At 42.3% G+C, this 22,563-nt stretch overlaps 1 protein-coding gene across 2 annotated transcripts in view; it reads right to left on the reverse strand.

The window, feature by feature from the left end:
- RAPGEF4 (Rap guanine nucleotide exchange factor (GEF) 4) overlaps positions 1 to 22,563 on the reverse strand; it is a 228,259-nt gene that overhangs the window by 201,774 nt on the left and 3,922 nt on the right. For both annotated transcript variants that reach the window (XM_004674534.2, XM_004674531.2), the window contains exon 3: positions 8,670 to 8,816. The gene's annotated coding sequence lies outside the window, so the exon portion shown is untranslated. The remainder of the gene's footprint in view (positions 1 to 8,669; positions 8,817 to 22,563) is intronic.

Genomic DNA, 22,563 nt, shown 5'->3' on the forward strand with positions numbered 1-22,563 from the left:
GAAGTACACTGCTGAGGGGAGCAGCGGGCGGGTCAGGAGAGGTCTGCCTCGCCATGTGGATCTCCTCTGGGGCAAGCGGGGATCGAACTCATGCAGAAGTGGCTTAAGCTTCTTTGTGTTATGCTTTAGCCCACTGCGCCACCAGGGAGGGCCAAAGTGGAACTAGTTTTAAGAACTACAATTACAGTAAGTCAATAGTCAGTAAACAGTGTAATTAAAAGTGAAAAGGTTAAAGAAGAGATACAAGAAATTTTTAAAAAACTATAGATGATACCAAAATATTCTTATTTTTCAAATTATTGTTTTAAAGCCATATGAACTGTTGGCCTATACTTTAGCTTGTCCATGCACAGAAATTGCAGCTCTGCCTTCTTGAACCTAAAACCAAAGGGAGAAGGATGCTACATTTTCCAACTACCCTGCCCCTGCACCTAAGTAATAGATCAATGACTGGACAGTAAGACAGGATTTAAGTAAAAGTTTTTATTTTTCAATAGCGTGGCCCTGGAAGCTAGAGAGCTTGCCAAAAAGCCATCCAGCGAGATTGGGTTAAACCAAGAATAGATCAGAAATTCAGGCCAGACCACTTGACCACATCAATGAACTTCAGAAGATCTGTCTTAAACTTAGGGGTTGAAGCTAGACAGCTCAAAACACTGAGGTCAGTGAAATCAAGACTGCAGGAATTCAAAGCGGCTGATTGTGACAGGATTTCCTGCAGCTCCTTGACCAGTGTGAAACACCCTGCCCCAGTGACTGTGCCCTAACCTCTCCACAGTGGCCTAGAGACTAGCAGCAGTGGAATTTGGCCCAAGAAGAGCAGGAAAGTCCCATGACCACAGAGCTTCCTACACAAAAAGAGCTTAACCATAGCCCCAGGCTATGCCACGAGTTCCTTCTAAAAGTCTCAAGTTCTTAAAGTTTTCCCAGCTAGAAGTGCCTCTGCCCCAGGGACCCATTAAAGCTCAGAGAGGATTTCTCAATACAATGGCTGCACAACGAACAACACACAAAGCTGGGCATTTGGAAGCACAGCACATGATCCCATGAGTAGGCAGGGGTCCTGGACCAAGCCCGCCAGCACCCAGTGCAGGAGGGGCAAGAGGAAGGGAGGCGGCAGGAAGGTACCCTTAAGCAGCCCTGCCTCTCCTACGGGGTCAATTCCCTGGGACAACACCGCCTCAAGCACATATGTCAATATGTCCTTCGGGGCTGCTGGAAAAACAGCCCGTGTCAGCCCCACAAGAATTCAGAACCAGACTTCTTTCTCTTTGGATGAAATGATACCCTGTGTGGATCGGAAGCTCTCCCAGTGCATCCTCCAGCACACAGCTCTTTCTCACAGTCCTTTTCAGTGTGTTTCATCAGGTTAAGCTGTGTTTAGGGTTGTCTTCTCCACTACATGGTAACTCAGAGCCACAAAGATAGTACATTTTGCACCTTCACGTGATGGGAACCAAGTGTGTTTGTTGGCTATGGCTCAAGTTTCTTGGAGATGAAATGTTCAAACTTGCATCAATTAATGCTGAGTGGAGCAGCTCTTCAGCAGGCCAGCAGCCTACAGGTTAGTCAAGAGTGAGGAGGGCCAGTGTGTGATAAAAGGTGGGGGTGAGGTGTCAACAGCATGCTGGCCTCAACAGCATGCTGACAGCCCCACGGTCATAGAAGGAATTTCAGAAGATCCGCTAGTAGCAGCTCATAAAAGACCTCACTGTCCACTGCATACCCCTGAAAGGAATACCCAAAGGAAGCACCAGCAAAGGAGGAATGACAACTGCTTACAGCACACGGCTAACAGGTCTACCCGGCGGTGTCTGGGTGTTCCTGGCACCGCCAGCCAAGCCTTGATCTGTTCAGACCCCTGATCACCTTCTGAGAAGCAGTGAGATCATAGCTTGCAGAGCTGGTAGGATTTCAAGTCATCAATAATGAAACAGAATTCCCATAAACACTAAGGACCTCGTACGGTCTGAGAGTTGCAGGCTAGATACCAACTGAGCACACAGAGGGAGGAGAGTTCCAAAGTTCATTTTTGTTATGTTCCATTCCAACAGCTCCCCAGATCAATACACGTATTTAACATTAATGTGGCAAATGTAACTCTACATCGTTTTAAACGGCTATCTTTGTTATCTTCTAGAAACACATTTAAGATCACCAGGCTAAGCAAACATGTCTTTCACTGTCAGAAAAAGATGAACCACCACTCTTCCCATGCCCCCCCCAAACCCCACAAATAAAGAGGAAATCAAATTATGTCAGTCCCGTGGCACATATTTAGGTCTGCTGGAACATAATTAGTAAAGCCAGAGATGGTTTAAAGTATCATTTCTCAAACCAAAATGCAAACAGTGACATGTACTGTTTCCCCACTAAAAAATAAAAAAGACCCAGTCTGACCTTGTAGGGCATACGTCCTTCTTTTCCTGTCTTTCAAAGTTCTCAGACATGCAGTGAATGTCTGTCCTTTATTTGCCCAGCAGAATGCACCTTCCTTGCTGATAACTCCGTTTGCATCTATTATTGTTTAAAGGATTTCAGTCCACAGAGAGGAAGCCGGTGCTGCGGTTTTCCAGGAAAGCTTAGCAGTCCAGGCAAGAGGAAAAGACTTCAGATGTATGTATGAACTTTAGCTACTTCTAACAACTTCACTCCCTCCCTTTCTAAATTCAAACATTTCCATACCCTATGGAAAATCCTGAGGACAGAGGAGGGAGACCCTGATGCTGAGATAAGGTCCAAGTCCTCAGAGCAGGCTTCCGTTTGCTTCACAAGAATCAGAACTGTGAGGAGACAGGCATGAGAATCAGCCAACAGGATGTGTGTGGCTGGAGTTCCTGGCATGAAGGCTTGGCTTTCATGTTTATTTTTGGGTGTATTTTTCTTAGCTCTTTGATGCAAATTTCTAGCCTGGGAAGTAACCCTACAGTACAAACTCCAAACTAACCAAAAGTCAGCAAGGGTCTGATTCAGGAGAAGGATGGTCCCTTGGCTTTTAGTCTCCAGTGAATACTCTCAGGTGAGGGTTTGGCACCCTATGCATGAACAGCCAGGGACTGCTGGCTGAAGGAGGACCCTGCAGTCCCACCTTAACAGTCAGGCTGCCATTTCCCTAAAATTCCATAGGGTAGGCCCTTAATGTAAAAGAGAAACAACCTGAAAATGCTTGCATGCTAAATAAAATAATAAAGCCAAACCAAAAGTCTTGCAAGATTTTTATGTTCTGTGATACTATGTTTTAAGTTTCTGCCTTTAATTTTTGTGACAGCCCAAGACAGAAACATCAACCAGTACAACCAGGAGCAGATGTCTCTGAGAGGTATATTATTCTAATAGGACTTTAAAGTGCATTGATAAAGACAAAGATGCTGTCATTTCAATAATTCTTACTCCCAGAATGTCTTAAAAGATTGTTAATAAAGATCTTTTCCTCCCTATGTTGTCCAAAAAAGGCATGAAATAAAAATGACTAAGTTGTTTCTAAGTCCCACAATTGCCAACATATCTGATAGAATAGAAAAGTAAAAGAGAAAAGATTGGAGAATAAAGACAGATGTAGAAATCACTTCTCACTAATAGTTATCACTCTTAGACAAATGCCTATTGACAAATTGCTTTCCTTTCCTAAGACAAAAACATAAATTTATTATTTTTGACTTTTAATTTTATATCCCATAATGTATGAAATAGATTTTTGGCCAGTTAACAGTATCTACTGAGGTCACAGGCAGTTTAGGAGACAGGCGCTACCGTATTACCTCTGAGTACCTCTGGTTCTCAGGGACAGGGCTTGCCTAAATAGGACCAAATTACAACATGCCAAGGAGTTTCTAGGTAACAATCACAGCTAAGAAGCTTCTTTCTTGTTGACAGTATAAGTGTAAAGTTATTACCTTTATTTTTTTAAGACTAGTTTTATTGCTGTTTTAAATTTTCAACTAATTTATTCAGAAGCATATATTATTATTTCAAGCACATTCAATCATGGCTCACAATAAATAAAAGCTTTAGCCCAGAATGATATTCATGCAATTGGAACATACGTAAACAGGTGGCAGACCTTTTTTCAAGGGCCTTTCACTAGCATCTTTTATAGATTTGATCAAGAGCCCTCTCTAATCTACTTCAACAGGGATTCACCTCTCAGTCAATTTCATGCATTTGAAACACTCCACGTAAAGATGTCAAAAGATGCTGTGAAGCTGAAAGCCATCTTCACACAGACACATTACACAGAAAGTCAGGAGGAAGAAACCTTCACTATTGTTCTAACATTAGAAACCTTCTTATACTGTAAGTGCTGAGAAGAAATTTATGGAACTGGACAGAAAATCAGTTCTTTATTCCCACAATCATAAATACCCCTAACTTGGAACAAATGTTAATAACTGACTTTTCCATTTAACTTCCTTGCTGAGGGTATAGAAGTCACTAGTGTCAAAGAGTTTAAAATAGCTGAACTTGCAATTGTCTCAAGACATCTCTCTTCCTCCCCCTTCCCTCTGTGTCTTCTTCCTCCCCATCTGATGTCATTGAAAAGGAGATATTTTAATACCCTGGTTAATAAATTTTCAATTCTAATATCAAACAGGGATTAAAAAAAGAAAAAAGGACCATCTTATTGGCCAACTCACTAAGTTTAGCATCTTCACTTAAGCTAAGAAAAAATAAACTGACTAAGTCAGAGCAACCTAGTATCCTCAAACCTGACCACAAATTGGCAACTGCAACAAGGGAAGGGAGGAGGAAAGAAAAGTAGTTTTCAAAGGATAAGGGCGCTTTGAAAGTATGTAGGTATAAGCAGTTTAGCAAAGATATAGGGTACAAAGAAAGTATCAAGTCACAACCTTATGTACTTGTAGGGGGCACATATAATTTATTTGGTGTTCTTATAGAGACTGCTGAACAGTGTTCTGGCCGTATTATGATGATATACATTTTTTAAATACTCTGGGTGCTAATAACTTAATAATAACTAGTAAATGTAAAGCAAGAAATATTTGTAAAGAAATTGACTAGGATTCAAAATCTTGCATGTCATCTCTGGGTGTGTATCTGCAATGAGCCAAAGACACTTGCCTTTCAGTCAGGAAAGAAAGTAGGCTTCGCTCACACTTTTTCCAGGTGTCAGGTTTAAAATAGACTACACCGTCATCCTGTGTAGAGCTTCTTTTAGACTAAGCTGCTGTTACGGATTAGGGACCACAATTTTCAGAGTTAGGAGAAGTAACTCAGAGTCCTGATCCTTTTATTTTATCCTCAGTCTTAGGAGAACATCAAGGACACAGATAAGGAGGAAAACAGTTGTCATGCAACAGGCCCATCATGTTATTCCTCAGAAGCAAATAGACAAACAGGATGACATGCAAATGCAGGCCCATAATACAGATTCCCTAACTTTCACTCTTGGGAAAGTATAAGCTAAAGCTGAACTCCATACCCTGCCCAAAGAGAGATCTTCTTAAGCGACCTTCTACCTTTTTTATTGCCATCTCATAATTGGATGATGACTCTACCTGAATCCTAAAGCTAGGTTTGATACCTGGTTAACAGATCTACCTTAGATTTGGGGTAATAGCATGAACTTGGGTTTTAATTTTGCTCACAGATATTGTTTACCAGTGTAGTAATTTATTTAATGATAATGTTTTATTATACTCTGAAATGATGTTATTAACTTGTTTATTTCCAGTCTCCTCCAAAAACATAAGCTCCCACCCAGAGGGCAGGAACCCTGTCAATCTTGTTCACTATTCTATCCACATCTGATACATGGGAGGTACTCAGGAAGTATCTGTTGAATAAATAAATAGCAGAAGAGATATTCAGAAAGCACAGAATTTTATAATTTCTTAGGATCATCATGTACTATATATGCACAAGGGTACACATTAATAAAGCTCTGATTAACTAATTGCTATGTAACAGAACTATTTGCTTTCATTTTAGCCAGTTGAATATTGACTGAGCACCTGATTTGCACTCTGAACTCAGCTGTCTAAACAGACAATGAGCTATCTGAATAATAATCTCTTTCTCATGATGAGATTCTGGTCCCCACCTGTAAAAGAAGATGTCAAAAGTAAAGCTTTCCAGGGTCCTCCCTGGTGGCACAGCAGGTTAAAGTGCAGCACTAAGAAGCTAAGGCCACTTCAGCATGAGTTCGATCCCTAGGCCCGAAGGTGATCCACATGCACAGCAGACCTCTCCTGACCTGCCCGCTGCTCCCCTCAGCATGTACTTCATCGATCTGCCTATTCTGCTCCCCATTCTGTCTCTGGTGAAGCCTCTCACCACCCCTACACCTCTGGCCTATACCCCAGTTCGGTATGCATAAATAAATAAATCTTTTAAAAAAAAAAAAATCTAAAGCTTTCCAGCTCACTTTAATCATTGGCAGAGAGCACAGAAATCCTATTTTGAGGTTACAGATGGAGCCACTGAGCTACAAAATCAAGAAGCAAGTTTTGGGGTATCAAAGACAACCCTCAGTATCAATCTCCCCATTGAATAATTTTCCAAGGGAAATATTTGTGAGAAAATAGCCCTAAAATGTATTCAAAGACAATAACCAAGGGATCAAACTTGGCATCCCTAACAGACAGCCAGACATTTTAAATCTCCTGATGTATCCACATCAACTTTGACATTGTCTTACTGAAAATGTTCAATTTGAAGCAATCAAGCCTTTAGTTATAACTTCCATTTATAAGAAAACCTGGGGTAGAGATACAAGAAAAATATTATAAGAAAACAATCACAAATCTTGAATGTTAGAGAAACAGACCTGGTCTTTTTAACACATGTATGTCAGAGAGAAAGAAGGACGTGCAAGTATTGGGGTACAAGGGGAGCAGGAGGGGCGGAGAGAGAGTCTCGGTGTAATATATGGTTCTTTACTTGAGCCTGGCCTGAAAATAAAACTGTAAAAGACATACATGAAACAATTAAGGAAGCCTGAACTACAGAGTGGATAGCAGATGATATTAGGATGTTATGATGGTTTCTGTAAGTGAAATCATGGCATTGTGGGTATGGAATAAAGTATTCTAGTTTTTCTGAGACATATGGTGAACATTCAGGATGAAAAGTCAGGATGTCTGTCATTTACATTACAGTGGTTCAGCAAAAGAAACCAAAGATGAAGCAAATATGTTAACAAACGTTAACTGCTGAAGAAGTGTGGGTATATGTGTATCCACTGCACTGTCTTTTGATTTTTCTGTATGCTTGAACATTTTGTTTTTAATGTTCAGAGGTAGCAACTTCTCAGGAACTTCCTTCACAGCACTGAGGGCTCCTAATTAAAATAAAATTTTTATTATCTCCACAAACCATCCTCCATCAGCAACTTAAGTCATCACAGACAAAAGCGGTTATAATGACACGTATCACAGGTAGGGATCATTTTTGTTCTTAAACCAGTTTTCCAAATTCCCTTTTTGGAAAAGACTTTTCAGTTTACCTTTTAAAATGAAAGATCCAAAAACTGGCTTATTTGCCTCGAGCTGTTCCCTTTTAATTGACAGAAAACCTCTCTACACACACCTCATGCAAACCTACTTCAGCTTTTCCTTCCTAAAACTAGCTTTTGTCTCTGAACTTTACAGAACAGTTGGAGCTCTTTAATGTTTTCTAAGAGAAATATTTCAAACAAGTAGCCCCGCAATTTATTCACTACTGCCAAGAATAAAGTAACAGGTTTCACCGCCAAGGCCTTCCGAGGCGCTACAGCACTTTTAAGGCAAAGCATCACGCATTCACCTGCAGCTTTGCTCCGTGAATGCATCTGTCATTTGTTTGGCTCTGGAGGAAACTATTTGATTACACAAAATTCTTTTTAGATCAAATTTTAAATCTTAGCCACACTGGGACAAGAAGTACAACCCGCCAGCTCGATGGGTTAACACTTGGACACACTGAGCCACAGACAAAGATAAGGAACAACCACAGGTTAAAATCAGAGGCTTGAAGAACTGAAAGGAATGAACGTAAAAGATGCAAGGCTTGGCTGGGCCTTTCTAAGTGCTCCGTTTGCCACTACTGCATACAAGATGATTTATTCCCTGCACGTCTCGTAAATGAGTGCGATGCCCTGAAGGAGGCTGGTGAGCAGTGGTGAACGCAAGCACCACGCGGACCGGCTGCATCCATTCACTGCTGTGCCAGCTCTGCATTCTGAAGTTGGCAAGTAACCAGGCGTCTTTATGTCCCTCATCTCCCATACCTTATTACAGGGCACATCATTTTTAAAAGCATTTAAATGAAACCAATGTTAACCCCATTCATTCCACTTTACCAGGGAACATGTCAACGATGATTTTGAAAACGCGAAAGAAAATGTCAAAGTATTTTGTTCCCTAGTTAAGAACACATCTGTGAAATAGGAGGGAGGAAATACATAAAATACTGTATGGTCATTCAAGAAATAATTATAAGGTATGTCAAACTACAGAAAATTGAGCAAGCACTAAATTAAAAAAAAAAAAAAGATGCCTTATGTCAAAATGGCTTTTTCACTCAATTCATTTCAAAACAAGTTGAAAAATTAAATTCCATCCACAGCTCAGAGAACAGAGCACATTAAGGCTTGCCTGTGGTGCCACTATCCTTGTGCAGCTCACTCCCTTTTCCACAACTACATTAATCGACAAGGACGCCTGGCTCACCTCCCATAGTGCCTTGAAGTCCTTCTGCTCAATGCGGAGCAACTCGCTGCTCTCCCTGGTAACGATGGTCGCATGGCGGGGTGTGTTGTCCAGAATGGACTCTCCAAAGGCTGTCCCAATTCCCAGGGTACAGATGGTCACTGCATCCTGAGAAGCAAAAAAAAAAAAAAAAAAAAGCTGGGCCTTAGAAAATTAAAAGATGGCCCTCCCTGGTGGCACAACGGGCTAGGCTCAGCACTGAAAGGTGCTTGCAGCCGCTTCAGGGCAAGTTCATCCCCCATGCGAGGTGACCCACATGGCACCGCAGACTTCTCCCTGCCTGCCTGCGGCTCCCCTCAGCAGTGTACTTCGTTGATCCACCTGTTCTGCTCCCCACTCTGTCTCTGGTGAATCCTCTCACCGCCCCTGCGCCTCTGACCTGTACCCCAGTTCTGTATGCATAAGTAAATAAATCTTTAAAAAAAGAATTTTTTAAAAAAGAAAATTTAAATTTAAAGAACAGGCGAGTTTTCTTTGAACTGAACTCTAACTTGTGCTCCATTTAAGGACACAGCTCAACAAGTTTTGCCAGATATGTCCACCCATGTAATCCCCACCCAAATGAAGACACAGAGTATCACCTGGAAAGTTCCTTGGTGCCTCCTTTCCAGTTCAAGGTTCTCCTTTAAGAGGTAACTGATATTTTGATTTCTATCACCATACAAGTTTTACTGGGTCCAGAACTCTGTATAAAATGAGTCAGATATATGTCCTCTTTGGTGTCTGGCCTCTTTTACTCAATGTCACGTCTACAGAATTGATCCACATTATTGCACGGAGGAACAGTTTTACCTTTGACTGCATGAATATGCCAGAGGATAAGTTGGCTTATCCATTCTCTTGTCAGTAGGCCTTTGGACAGTTTCTGGTGTGGAGATATCATGAATAAAGTTGCTAACCGTAAACGTGTGCAAGTCTTTATGAAACAGAGTTTTTTGTATAGGGAGAGGATGCAGGTACCAAATTGAAACAGAAACTAGAATAGGGCTGCTGTTATGTCTGTCCTGAAGAGATGAGGAAACTGAGGGTCCTGACACAGCCCTAGATCCCAGGAAGTCCTGTAGCCAGACTCCAACCAGACCTGCCTGACTGCAGATTCCAAACTCTCTGGACCATGCTGCCTCCTGCAGCCTCAATAGAGTAAAAACAAGCTTCCAATTACATGCAGCATGGCTAGTTTATAAAAGGTTGTGAATCAATGATTTAAAAGTTTCTCAAGGTGCACTAAAAAGTAATTTCCTTTCCAAGTATTATCACATTGGTGATAATATTTGGATTTAATCCTATCTGTTTTCAAATGATGCAAAACTGCCACTTGAAATCACCTGGGTATTAATTTTGCAAAGCATTATCAACTAAAGGACATTATCAACTAAAGGCTAGTCCTCTGAGTTAAAAAGCAGTTTTCCTTTCATGCATCTAATATACAATAATAGGCAAATGTTATTAAGATCAAGTTAGGGACGCTGTAATCACATTACTAAGATAAATGCCCATAAGAATCCAGTTCCTTGAACCATAGTAAATTGCTTCTGGAGTTATTACCACATAAAATTATGTTTAGGAAAATAAAATCAATAATATCTCAAAAAAAGAATGAAAAATCAGAGGAAATTTTAAGAATAGCCTGCTAATAAATTTTCCAGAAAGGGAATTGCAAATAAATAAATAATATATCCAGTCTGAAAAATATCCCCCAAACTGAAATAGTAATAGTAAGCGAATCAGGAACCTCTGAGTAACTTTGAAATTCCAATAAAAACACTGTGGATTATGATTATTTATAGACTCTCACAAATTCTCTAGAACATCAGGTTCCTTTGAGGGTCTCACTAACCTACTTTAAGATTCCATTACCTGAATATTTCAGAATAATTGTTTTGGTCTTACGTGTACTTTCCAATGTAAAAGTCTACTTTAAAACTTGAGAAGGATACATAATAAATCTTCCTGGACCACTAACCATGGACTTTAAATACCTGGGGTTATCAGCAAAGTATTCTGCAAAAGAACAAGACATGTGTTCAGGAGCTAGTTGTATACTTTTTATTCTCCTTTCTCACCTCCTATCCCTGAGGCAAGCAGTTTGTCATCAGAAAGTACACAAGACAAGGACTGTGAAAGCCCCATAAGCCCACCTTCTTGCTAGTGAACAATTCTTGTAATAATGACCAAGAATGGGGTTATTCTTGAATTGCCCCTGGAGAGTTGAATATGAATCAAAATTTACAAAATCTGGTTAGCAATGCCAGCTGCACTTCTCAGCACAGGGAGTGACAAATATGATCCTGAAATTAGAGCTGTAAAACCTCACCTGAAAGGAGTACCACTTGCAAGTTCAAACTTTACTTTCCGCAGACCCAGAGTAAATTTAAGATAGACTAACCTAGAAATCTGAAGGACTGGGGAAGTATAGATTGAGCAGTGGGGTGACTGGATATAGGGAAGAAATTCCCAAGAATACTTTCACTCCAAAGATTAATCACTATCTTTATAGTTCACGGGTGCTGGGGCTTATTTACATTTAAATTCCAGGCAGGACCTTGCAATGTGCTTAGAAAATAATGATCAAATAGAAAAATTTACATTTAAATATTCTCTTAGCAGAACCAATACAGGCTGCTCAGTGTTCGTGTTGAAAGGCAGGGTACCTGTGAGCAGGGTGGACGTGAGCCAATGTGGTACAAGCACTCTGATTTTCTTGCACACTCACCTCTCACCCAATTCCTCTTGGTCAGAATTCCGAGTCTGAAATCCTGTTAATAGGCTTAAGGTGTGCATTTGTTTGCCTGTGGTTAAAGGGTCTGTTTCTGAATATAACGCTTTATATTCATACCTCACTTGGCTCATGCATGCCCTAGAGATCTGCTCATGTTTCAATATCTATTTAATTGGGATTATCAACTATTTATTTTTGTAGATTAATGTTCAAAAAGACCACCTGAAAGAAAATATTGACAGTGATACAGAGACTAAGGAAGTCAATCAGCACACTCTCAAGGAGTGTGCCTTTACAACAGTGAAGGAATAAATAGCCTTTTTTTGAGGTAAGATGGCACTTCATTTTGAGGAGTTTCAAATAAAAAGTGAAAATGTCAAAATCTGAATGTCTTCAATGGCTGAAGGTGAGTTTAGCAGATGCTGCTGGAGTTCTGCCAGATTCCCCAAGCCCCACTCCGAAGACCAGCATAGCTCTCTGGAGAGTTTCCATGTACACCTGTGGCTTCCTCCCTCAGGCACCTGCAAGGCTTCCCCTGAGGGCACTTAACACCTTCAAGGTGCAACTTCCATCAAAGCAGCATGAGAGCAGACGGAGAAAGACCTGGGCTTCCTAACCCTACTGCTCCTCAGAGTTCCCTGACAGAATGAGCTCAGTTGCCCACAGAGGAAAGCCTCCTATCAACGCAATTTTATTTCATTCCTTCCTTGCCTCACTATCTTGCTCCCTTACAACACTTCCCCTGCCATGTCCAAAAGTGGTGCTGGCAGCCAAATCCTTGCCTGCAGAGGGGCATTGGAGACACGCGGACAGAGAGTGGGTTAGCCGAGCACAGCTGTGAGTCTGAGTTACACTGAGCCTCTAGGCCAACTCTCATTCCCAAAGAGACTCTGTAATAGGGATAGAGACCATCTTACCACTTACCACCTCAAACTGCACATTACTAGTGCAATATCCCTTTGGGACACATGGGAAAACTTCGTTGTGTCAGTAAGGCACCCTGAGAGAGAGAGCACACCTTTGACATGTCATCTGGTTTCTCCCTGGTTTCATCTGCTCCAGCTCCCCTCATCACCCCTTCCCTTACCTTCTCACACACTCGACCACCTGATGAGCACGAGGGTGCCGACCCTTCTGTGTATCAGTATGCGTGTGGCTCTCCACGTGTGTGAGTGGAGTGCCACATGCCAGGCACTGGACCAAGTATCTGGGCCAGGATGCCTCCTTCATGCCTCACGATAGTTAAATGAGACAATATAGTTAAGCTACTTTGCTTAGTGCCCAACTCAACAGAAACATTTAATTAACTATGAATAGATTTCCCCTGCTATCCAAAAGTAGAACAATTTTATGAAATTTTATTTGTAAACAAAAAAAAATGAAATCAAAGAGACAATTACTATGTATTTACACGGAAAAAAATTAATTTTCAGGCTCAAAAAATAACCTGCCAGAGTCTCCCTAGTGGCACAAGGGGTTAAGTCTCAGCACTAGGAAGCTAGTCACAACCACTGCAGCATGAGTGGGATCCAGGCCAGGGAGGTGACCCAATGGTGCACAGGCCTCTCCTGTCTCACCTGCTGCTCCCCTCAGCAATGTATTTCAGTAGATGCACCTGTTCTGCTCCCCACTTTGTCTCTGGTGAATCCACTCATCTTCCCAGCTGTTGTATGCATAAATAAACCAATCATAAAAAAATAACCTGCCAAATCATTCCAAGTAAGATATAAAACCTGAAACAATACATGCACATGTAAATGCAGGAATGACATGACACTCACAGCCTGAATAAAGCAGTTCTCAGGGATGATGCTTAGGGCTGCTGCTCTTGTTGAACCGTGAGCAAGGAGCCTTTATAGTGACTGCAGCAATAGAAACAAAACTAAGGCTGTTCTCACTTTTTGTCTTCTGTCATGAAAGCAAAACTCCTCTTCATATTTTTTTTCAGTTAGTGAAAACAGGTACTATTGGCAGTGTCTCCTGTAAGTGAACTTATAGTGTGAACTTTCTAAAAGCAGTGACACCTATATTCTTGTTGACTGTAGTATGAAAGACAATCCTGCAACATCAGTACAATTGCTGTTTTAGGGGTTAAGGAAAATGAGGCTCAAAACTGTTCAGTAATTTTCCCAAGAACATGACTTGTAATGGAATAGTTGAGAGTAGAAACTACTTAAAATTACCACTCCAAATACTTCTTAAACTGTCATATGAAATTTAAGTACCTCTTGCTGAGACTCAATAGGAAAATTGATTAAAGTGTTAATTAAATCCATATAGCTTCTTTTCTCAATCAACCAATCTATAGATTTGCTGGATACCTGAGTCCAAATGGCCAGGAAAATAAAAAAAAATCTAGCATTGCTCTCTTTAGCCCTCTGATTCCAATATTGGGGTTCACTTGGTCCCCCACCCCAGAGGCTCAAGCCCTTTCAGGTTGGGGTACCGTTTCTTACCCATTACCAGAGAGGTAAGCAACACTAAAGGAGCAACTACGATTTGCATCGCATTTTGCTTTTCCTACTCTGACCTTGTGCACAGTTCTGACATCGGGTTCTCACCTCAGTTAGAGAAACCCAGTCACTGTCGTACGGTGTCACTGCCTGGAGGGTCTACCCGATGTTCTAGCTCTCCCCAGTGTGGCAAGCCACCTGTCCTGAGAGCCTTCGCTGGACTACAGCAATGGGCATCCTCCCCTTTGGCATCATCTGAAGCCAGCCAGCTTCCAGACTCCCCAAGCGTGCCAAGCCACGCCCACCGCGTTACCTCACGTCAGCTGACTTCAGCCTTCACTATACTAATGCGGGGGCTGTTAGTGTAGGGGAACTTCCACGTCCTGCCCAGCTCTGGCTGGACGTGGCCGCCAGATGGCTCCCACCATTATACCCCCAAGCCCCGGGCTTTTTTCCTCTGCCCATTTGGGCATCAATGGAAGTCAGGAGCAGTATGTTAGAACAGTATGTGTTTCCATTGAGGGGTGGGTTCCGGTGTCTCTGCTTATGAAAGTTGCCATTAGGGAAGTTAGCAAAGAGGGCCACAAAGCCCCTGCATGAAAGGCGGAGTGCATCAGGCAAAGAGGCACACCTGGAGGCCTCACACACTGAGGCTTGCCAGGAAAATCCCTAGAGGAAACATAATGAGAAAAGTGTCAGCCTTATAGACCACTAAAAACTCATTCAGATTTACCGGTGGCTTGGGATAGAAGGCTTCTGGGAGCTTCAGCTGCCTCACTTGCAAAGTAGGCACAATCTTTCTTATAAGATAATTAGCAGGATTCAATATCAACAAAATAATACAGAGTCTTGTATGGTTTCTGGCACATAGTAGGTGTTCCATAAATAATGGAAGCTATTATTTCTAACTTAGCCATATTTGTATACATTATAGGCTATCTATGTTTCTCAAAGGCAAATCATATTTTTCTGTTATTTAAATAAGAGAATCTCTATATTCATTTTGTGCTAATCTTCAATTAATGATGGCTTTTCAACACTTAAATTCCAAGTTTTTCTGTCCCCTAGTCTGGATGTCAAGTGGTTTGAATGATCTGCAAAACACTTCAGCTCTCTGGGGGAGCTTGTATTCAAAGGAACCCTTCTGAAGAATCCTGCTGTAAATCAAAGAATCCTTTTGTACTGCGACTAATCACCCCTTAATTTATCTGCTTTGTATGTCTGAATTTTGCTATACTGGGCTTTCTTAAAGCAGGCATTCTCTTATAAGGCATTTTATTTGTTTGTTTCATTATAAACATAGCTACAGTAAGAGCATGGGAATGACATTAAGAAAGCCAGTGGGTATACGTCACTGATATCCTAGGTAACAATGTATGTCTTGCAAATAATGTCTATAAGCAATCACAGAAACCCATCTTACACAAGTTACAGGCATGCTGATGAAATTTATAATAACTAACTAGCAATTATGTAGACATAAGATTTTACTATGGTAAGTACATACTAAGTTTTTTTTTTAATTGCCCTGTGACTTCAAGATCAAGTTCAGATCTTTTCATTATGTGTGTTCGACTCACCTTTATATTAATGCTCAGAAAGAATTAAATGTCTCCTGAAATAGTTATTGTTTGGGAAACATGTTGGGTCAACATGAAGGAACAAATTGGTCTTTTAAGTGTGGAGACCCTGAAACATAAATTCTTACAAAGCAAACATTTACAATTGTTATTTCAGGCAATAGTTGCAATTAAGTTTGGTAGTGCCTGGGCTTATTTCAGAAGCTTCATATTAGCACTGGAATTTGAGTGCTCCAGGTGCTTTTAAAAAATAAAAATTTAATGGAATCTAATCGAGACATTACGCCATATATGCAGTCAAAAGCATTTATGCCAAGCACAAGGGCAAAACACTTCCAAGTGAAATGTGTTTTTTTCCCTAACTAACAGTAAAAACAAGGTTGACTACTTTTAGAGCACTTTCCTGGAAACAGCAATAGACAAAACTTAACAAGATCAGGCAAGCTGGCTGTGGGGAGGTTCAGTGAGAATAGGATAGCAGTGGCATTCAAGTAACAAAATCAGGCAAGCGAGCCCCACTGCGGTGAGAGTAAATTGTTCTGCACTGTGGCTCAATCTTGCAATCACCCAGAGAAAGAAATACAGGTAACAAAACTAAGACAGAATGCCGAAGCATCGTGAAGGATGCTGCCTAATTGGCTGATCAGTCCTCTCAATGACATGACCAGAGCACAAACAAGGAGGAGAGACGAGCGCCACTGTGGACTTGCATCCTTCAGGGTTCACAGAATCGACGTATGTGTATACAAGGACGTGTTTCTTGATGATGGTATTTTGCCAGTCAGAAGATAAAGGTGAAGTGAGAAGGAATGGAAAACTCAGAAAAGAAGTGACAGAAACAGAAGATAGAGAAATCCATATGATGGTGAAACCTGTCTGTCCTTCAAATTTTACAAACAAAAATAAAACACTTAAAAACATCTTTGAGGGAACCTCACTGGTAGCGCAAATAAAGCACAGCACTATGACGCTAGAAGCAGCCACTTCACGAGTTTGATCCCCAGCCCCGGGTGTGACCCAGGTAGTGTGGCAGACCTCTCCTGACCCGCCCGCTGCTCCCCTCAGCAGTGTACTTTGTAGATCTTCCTATTCTGCAACCCACTCTGTCTCTGGTGAATCCACTCACCACCCCTGCACCTCTGGCCTCTACCCCAGTTCTGTATACACAAATAAATAAATCTTTAAAAAAAAAAATCTTTGAAGTAGAGACAAAGAGAGGGCAGATAAAAACACATTATTTTACTTTTGGATAAGAACCGTTAAGAGACTGTTTTCCAAAGTGGACTAAAACTTGCCAATGAGTTCCACAGGGCAGATGACAAGATGGATAAAGTAATGTCCAAGGCCAAGTGTAGCGCAGATTTTCTGATCCCATGAAATGGCTGCACAATATTGTTCAACTTCTTGCCATTTCCAGTATTAAATATTTTTCCTGCTTTTTCTATTCTAGCACTGCCCTCTTGTGACAAAATGACAGCATTGCAGACATTACAATCCACAGTATTTCCCTCCAAGCAGGACCATTTAGCAGCTATTGTCCCCAACTTAAATGCTATCTAACTTGCCTGAGATCACACAGCAGTCAAGTGGCAGAGAGGATTTTAAAAGGTCTGAGTTTATGTGCATTGCATTAAGTATCCAGGTATCATTTAATAAGGTTAAAAATTAAGCCCCCAATTCTTGCCCAGCAAGCAAGGGAGGCTTGAATAGATAAGGGAATCAATAAGGTTGCCACAGGAACAGGGTCAAAGGCTGACCTCCAGTTCCAGAAAAAACAGCCAAGTTCCAGGAATGCAGAAGTGGGACCAGGACACATTCTGTGTTAAAGGCCAGCACCTAAGCCCAGCAAATAATCCTGCAAACGGGAGCCCCAGCTAAGAGAGCTGGCAAAAACAGTATAAAAGAGCCTGAAGTCCTTCCTCCTCAGGCCTCTCCTTCCTGCCCTCGCTCCCGCAGGGTACTGAAAGACCAAACTGACGCCATGACAGGCTTCAGAGTGCTTCTGAACCAGCCAGGTCTTAGTTTCGGTTATCAACAAGGTGCCAAGGCCGAATTTTTTTTTTAAAGATTTATTTATTTATTCATACAGAACTGGGGTACAGGCCAGAGATCCAGGGGATGAGAGGATTCACCAGAGACAGAGCGGGGAGCAGAACAGGCTGACTGATAAAGCACACTGCTGAGGGGAGCAGCGGGCGGGTCAGGAGAGGTCTGCCACGCCAAGTGGTCACCTCTGGGGCAGGCGGGAATCGAACTCATGTGGAAGTGGCTTAAACTTCTTAGTGCTGTGCTTTAACCCACTGCGCCACCAGGGAGGGCCGCCAAGGCCAAATTTAACTGTAAATGTCCTAATCTTGCTCATCCCATAGCAACAGCCAATTAGCAAGTAAGCAAGTGACCAGTACATATCAGGAAAATGCCAGATGTCCTAAGGTGTGTGGGCGAGTAGTGAAGGTCACATCTTACATGCATAGGTCAACCAGGTTAAGACAAGATAAGTTTGCTCAATGTCCACCAATCAATGTACTGCTGAGCAAATACTCCCCTCTGCTGGGCTGAAACTCCCCTCTTCTGTAATAAAAACCCTGCCTTCCCTGAGCTCAGGGCTCTCAACTTTGTCTGCTGCGCCGGTGCATGTTGGGAGCCCAGGCTCGAGCTTGCAATAAAGACCCTCATGTGCTCTGCATTGGAATCAGCTCCTTGGTGGTCTTTGGGGAACTCGGAACCTGGCACAACAGTACTTCTATAGCCCACCTTTTCTGTTCTCCACACTGTGGCTGGTGAATTCCTTCAGCGGCCACCCCACCCCCAAACTATGTCTCCAGCCTCACCCTGATATACACCACCACACTAGGTAAAAACTAACACTTTAAATAAACAGCAGTTATAGTGATGTGGAAGTTTTAATGACTTAATAAACCATCTTATTCCTTATTTTCCAAAATGAACTTCTATCCAGCTGACAGTCATCAGCATCAGAAATCTTACTTTCATGCAAGTGGAAAGATTTTTATCTCTTTGGTGTAAACTGGGTCCTAACTGCCCTTAAATGTTTAGTACTTGTCCCTTTTGCTGGACATTAAGTTCATTTTTCAGCCAAGACAGCTTTTCAATGAGAACCACCAGATTAAAAACAGGCCAACATTTTTTTCTGGCTGACTCAGCAGCCAGCTCTTATCAAGCACAGAGACAATCCCTTCCTCATGTAAATTGTGCTTTCTCCATCACCTTTCCATTATCTATACTCCCAATTTTTTGCTTCTTTCCCCCTTGCTGGAACCAAAACCATCTGTTTACCAACTTTACATTACTATGAATCATGAAGTTGAGAAGAAAGTTCTCAATGAGGTGCATACACACTAATTTAAACCTTACCTATTTCTGGGATTTACCATGTCAAAAAGACTTAGTAGTTCTCTTTCTGAAATACACACACACAGAGAGAGATATACACAGAGGTAGGCTTTGCCAGACAGAGTGAAATTGATAAACCTGTTTGCAACTCACCAGCTTACTTGTTTATAACCTGTTCCAGTGTTCCCTTCTAACACTAAATCCGAGATCAATGAGAAAAGCATAGACACATAGTGGTATTCTAATGAGAGGGCAAAACCTCTGACTCAGTCCATTAAGTCAAACAGGAACCCAAGGTGGTGTAGAAGGCTGTGCTGTAGTTAGGTGAAGGTGAGAGCCTGGGTGAGACAGGTTCCCCGGGAACCGGATTATCCCCTAAGAGGATGTAGGCTGTGTGCGGGGTGGAAGCCTGTGTGAGCGAGTGCATGAGCCAGGCTGAACACTGGGAGCGCGAGGTGGCCCAGACGCAGGCCCCTTGCTGGCATTCTAGTTTCGAGGGGTTATACAGAGGGATGGCATGCAGGAAAGTGTCTGAGAGTTAGGGGGGTCTGACTACTACACAGGAACATGAGCATATCAGTGTTTCTGAAGTAGGTTTTACTTTCTGGAGGAGTGGAGTCAATATCATTTATAGGAAGTTATTTGCAAGGATGGTCATCAAAATGTAGTCAGCAAAAATCTTTCAAAATAACAGGAACACAATCATCTCTGTATTTCCCATAATTCTTAGCCTAAACACGGCTTCCATGGCATAACAAAAACGAAAACCATGTGGCCCACAGCTCCTCAGAAAAGTTCCCTGAGAGGGAGGGCTTATCACTTGCCTCATCTGGAGGGTTTTCTCTTTCCCTTTCAGCCAGTTCTTGAAGCTTTGGACTGGGGGACCCGGCTAAAGGACAGGCAGGGAGGAAGAACAGTGCAGGCTCTGGGGTCCTTCATGGAGCCTGGCGGCGGGAGACGTGAAGTCAGCTCCAAGCCAGTGGGCAATGGGGCTTTGAGCCAGGTGGCAAATTGCGAGCCAGGAGAGCCGAACATGAGCAGCCCCTCCAGAGCGTGCCTCTGGCTGCAGGCTTCTGTTTCTACACTAACTGAGTTGGCTGACCCCAAACAAAACTGGGAATGGAGCCACTTCGCTCCTGACAACCAAAGAGCTTTTTCCCTCAGCCTTCCCTGGCAGGATAAAGCTTGAGTTTACTAATTTTACCACTCTGCAGGAAACTCATGGCATTTGTTATTATATTTCAGGCATCAGAGACCCTAAAGGCCCATGGGCCCTCCCTGGATAACGGGTTGGAGCATAACACTGAGGCTGTTTGCAGCCACTGTAGCGAGGGTTCGATCCCGGCCGGGGACCTGACCCATATGGTTCAGCAGATGTCTCCTGTCTCCCCCTGTGCCCCTCAGCAGTGTATTTCAGTCTATCTGCCTGTTCTGCTCCCCACTCAGTCTCTGATGAATCCTCTTACCCCTGCATCTCTGGCCTTGTATGCATAAATCTTTAAAAAAAAAAAAAAAAAGGTGGGGTTTAAGAACTCACATACCACCACCCTGGACACTGAAGGTACATGGGAACAAGCCCCCTCTGCAGAGCCCTCTTCACTGAGCTTCCTGCCACTCAGTGAGACTACAGAAAGGTCTTCTCAAATCAGCGTGTAAATGATGAGAGATGACCTTGGCCCTGGGATATCCCCACTGAGTGTGACCCTCCACCTAAACATCAGAGAATTGAAGAACCTGCCAAACCTTTGCACCAAAAGAGAGAAGAAGTTATGCTTGCCTACCCAGGAAGCAAAAAAAAAAAAAAAGAGTACAAGGAAACACTGAGAAGAGAGAAAAGGTAATATATTGAAGTAGGCAGGAAGGTAATATGAATTTATGAACCAAATAAAATATTTATGTCTTGTGTATTCTTGCATTTTACAGTTTTATCTTCCTGTCACCATATAAAATAAATTGGGGTGATCTTTTTCAGAAAAAAGAAATACCTTCAAATCATTAATACAGAATGAATATGTAGTATACAAACACGACATCACAACCTGGGAAGGCATTTGGTCCACCAGGACATGATTCTGAGAACTCCTGGCCAAATGTTATTTTAATACTTTCCAAATCTCACACCAGCTTTCAACATCTGATGTCTTGGCACATCACTGCCGATGCTATTTATAATCCCATAGCCACATCTGCTCCGACTTTATTACTCCTCATCTCGCCCCTTGTGTTTTTTGGTCCTCCTCACCTTTCTCCTTCATTTTCACCTTCCTTGCCCTTTCCTCACCTCCCTTTTTGGCTTCTCCCCGCCTCCATCAAGACTCACTAGAACTATCCAGAGGAACAGGGAGCCCTACGCCCTCCACACATGCATACAGTGAGACCTGGCTAAGGTAAGCATGGAGATCACACAGACAAGAGTCTGAGACAGCTGTGCAGAGGTACAATTTAGAGGGGATCTGGAAGGATCCCCTGGCAGAGTGAGAGAGGAAATGCATACTCCACCATGTTTCTTTGAGTAAATAATACAGAGCAGTGACTGAGGGCCAAGGTCCGGGGGCCGGCATCTTAGGCTATCATCTGGGTGGCCTGGCTTCTAAATATCTCATGGGGGGTGGGGGGGTGTATATGGTTATTAGGCATTTAGTTTCCTCACCTGTAAAACAAGAAGAGTGATCTGACTGACGTTATATGGGCTACTATGAGGTCTAAAGGACTAAATAAATAGCTGTTCATCGAATCAGACTGAGTGATCAACTTAATGTAGTGTCTACAGATGTCACTTTATACCGATGCACACCTAGAATCTATATAATGTTATTGCATTGTTATTTCAATAGAAAATTATTAATATAAAAAAACTTGTCAGAGGCTTGGAACACTGCCTACACACGGCAAATATTCAAGATATAGCTAGCTCTTCTCAATCCCACTGGGAAACTGAGGTAGCTTATTGGAATCAAACCTACCATAATCTCACCTTCTCTGAAATGCAAGAGAAGCCAGCCCTGTCAGGAGGCAGAGGGGCCAGGCAGCTTCTAAGGAACTTTTATGCCTTGATGCACAGAGAAGCAAACTGGGGGTTAAGAAGGCCTCAGGCTCTGGCGTAAAACTGACCATCCATGGCAATGCACGTAGCACAGGTGAGTGTATTCCAAGCTCCAAGCCCACCTTACCAGCTATCTTTTGGTGTATTTCCCTATTTTTCAGATGATCACTGCCTATAACTCCATCGTAAACACAAGTTCCTACAAAATTTACATCTCACAATCAATGTATAAATGCTTTTCACATTTGAAGCATGTTACATGTGAAAAAGACTGTGAAGCACTGTCTTAAGCAAGGTGCTTGGCTATAGATTATTTGTTCCTTTTGCTAATCTGTCTTGATAATTCTTCCCAATTTTACAGCTAGTCAGTTCCTTCCCACCAATTTTTATCTGAATCCTGAATATGTATTAGAAGACTAGGAAATTTTCATACTGAGGTTTGATGCTGGCATTTATGGATTTAAGCTTTGTGATTCTAAGCAGGAAGTTTCTATACACCCAGTCACAAAAGATAATGGAAGTGGGGTCACTAAAGAGGAAAAGGGGTATTGGGTCCAATTTTTTTTTTAAATGTATTTATTTGTGCATACAGAACTGGGGTACAGGCCAGAGGCTCAGGGGCGGTGAGAGGCTTCACCAGAGACAGAGTGGGGAACAGAACAGGCAATCGACGAAGGACACTGCTGAAGGGAGCAGCGGGCGGGTC

The sequence above is a fragment of the Condylura cristata genome, unplaced genomic scaffold, assembly GCF_000260355.1.
Source record: "Condylura cristata isolate star-nosed mole 26May11 unplaced genomic scaffold, ConCri1.0 scaffold00002, whole genome shotgun sequence".
NCBI lineage: Eukaryota > Metazoa > Chordata > Mammalia > Eulipotyphla > Talpidae > Condylura > Condylura cristata.